The sequence below is a fragment of the Entamoeba invadens genome (genome assembly GCF_000330505.1).
Source record: "Entamoeba invadens IP1 unplaced genomic scaffold scaff_1105074726617, whole genome shotgun sequence".
NCBI lineage: Eukaryota > Evosea > Mastigamoebida > Endamoebidae > Entamoeba > Entamoeba invadens.
The window spans coordinates 103560-105990 of record NW_004440240.1 but is presented as its reverse complement, the minus strand read 5'-3'; positions in this window follow the sequence as shown (position 1 = coordinate 105990).

Sequence of the window (2431 nt, the reverse complement as noted above, 5' to 3'; positions counted from 1 at the left end):
GTCTTATATATACAATTGGTTTATAATATAAACCTTCGCCCAGTAAATTAATTTAAGCCCAAAAAAACTAACTATTTTCTATTGTTATATTTAACTAATAAACTTAACATATATAAAAGTCAATTTTCTAAAATAATTTTTTAGTAAAAACCCGTGTTTTTTAATAAAAAATATAGGAATTTCTTTGGACTAAAGAATATTTCCTGGGCTAAGGTTCATTCTCTTTACTGTATGTTTTTATTCAAACTTTGTCACTTTTGAAAAAAATACATTTCAATCTTTTTTATAAAATTGAAAATTAAATAATAAATCATATAAACATAAATAAACATAAATAATGATATTCTAGTGTTACAAATAATTTTCCCTATACATTCCGGTTATTACTATTATGTATAAATTTGAGGAAAACGTTAGAGAAAGGATAACTCTAAAAATGATAATATTAACAATGTTATCATTGTTTGTATTGTTAAATATATTAATATATTAACAATATTGACACTTAAAATATATTGAACTATATACAAGTGTTTAAAATTCGAGTTTATGAAACACAATTTCTGTTTTTAAAAGGTTTATAATGTGTATTATAAACCTTTATAATACACATTATTATATGTGTATTATATCAACCCACAGCACCCAAAACACTTAATTTTTAATAAATATTTTATGATAAATATAACATATCAATTTAAATAACACGATGTATTTTTACATGTTGAAACAAATTAATAAAAAAATTCCAAAAAACAGTGAAATTATTCACACAAGTTGTAAATTCATTGGATTTTCAATTTCCTCCTTAACTTTTTGAGTCTTTTCAAAGAAGCACTTGACGTAGACCAATCCAAAAACAACAAATAAAATTAATTCGACAATTCCGGCTATAATTCCAATACTGGAGAACACAATAAGTAAAGATTCTTCTTTTGGATCTTCCTTACGACACAAAAAGTGCGAAGGAAATATACCAATTGGTTCCAAAAAAGTGAAAACGCTCATCAAAACAACAACAGATAGAACACTGACAATATAAACAATTGTTTCTCTTACAGTGACTTTTTTCATTAACAGTCTAATTGAATATGCAAAATAAACAATTGGTAATAAGATAAACAGCACATTTGCTATTGTCAGTGTACCAAGTGTTCGCGAATAACACCCGCTCTGTGTTTGAATCGAAGACGTTAATAACATAAATGACAAATACCAAGAAAATCCCATAAACACCTTCTTGTTAGTATTTTTACTATAAATAATAGATTCATAATTTTAATTCATTATATAATATAATATAATATAATATAATATAATATAATATAATATAATATAATATAATATAATATAATATAATATAATATAATATAATATAATATAATATAATATAATCATCAAACTCCGTATAATAATGCTAATAAAATAAATGTCCCTCCAATAAACGAGCTAATCAGTTGTATTGTGTGCAATTTCATTTACCTTTGTTCCAAGTTCACATATTAATTTTTTATAATAGATTAGAACATTCTTTTAAATATGGACTTAAAAATATTTTGATTTTATAGAAATGTTTAATTATAATTTATAATAATAAAATCTATTTGATTTAATTGGTATTTAAATTTAGATTGTACATGTTTGAAACTGGACCGAAATTGACCACTGCTTCTAAAAATAGATTTATTATTTTGTTTCAAAACATATTAAAATTAAGATCGTAGTAAATAGGCATTTTAAAGACTATTAGCGTTGGTTACCTAATTGAAAAATGCTGAACAGCTTCATTAAGTAAATGAACATAAAAAACTAGGCTCAAAAACACATTCAAAGCGTCTGTTTATTTATTTCAATGTCACTAAATTTCCAAGTCCTCTTTTTACATAAACATTTCCCTTAAAAGGGTAACCACATCAACTTTTACATAGTACGCATAATGAAAATGGGTTATATAGTGATGCACAAAAAGTCGCTAAGAAATGGAGTTACTCTAAAAAAACAATAGTGGCAATTTTTTTTGTTCAATTAGCCATTCAAAAAAAAAATTCATGGTGTTTAAAAACGAATTTGAGAGTTATAATGAGAATTCTTTACATTAGTTGATGAAAACGACCACAATGTTTAAATTTGAAAATTTGTTGTTACTTTATTTTCTGAGAAACCATATCAAATGTACGTTGTTTAAATTAATCAAAAATATTTTTTACTGATAAAGAAAGTGCTGATTCATATTGAATAAAATTTTGTTTAACTATTTTTATTGTTTTTTTTTGTTGACCCAACTTTGTAACAAGTATTTTATGTGGTATTTTGTAATCCATTCGATGCGTTGAATATTTACAATAACTCATGTTGAGTTGTTGAACAAATTCTTGTTTTCTTTAATTCGTATGACATTAATCAACGTTTTAAATAATTGTGTTTTTTATAA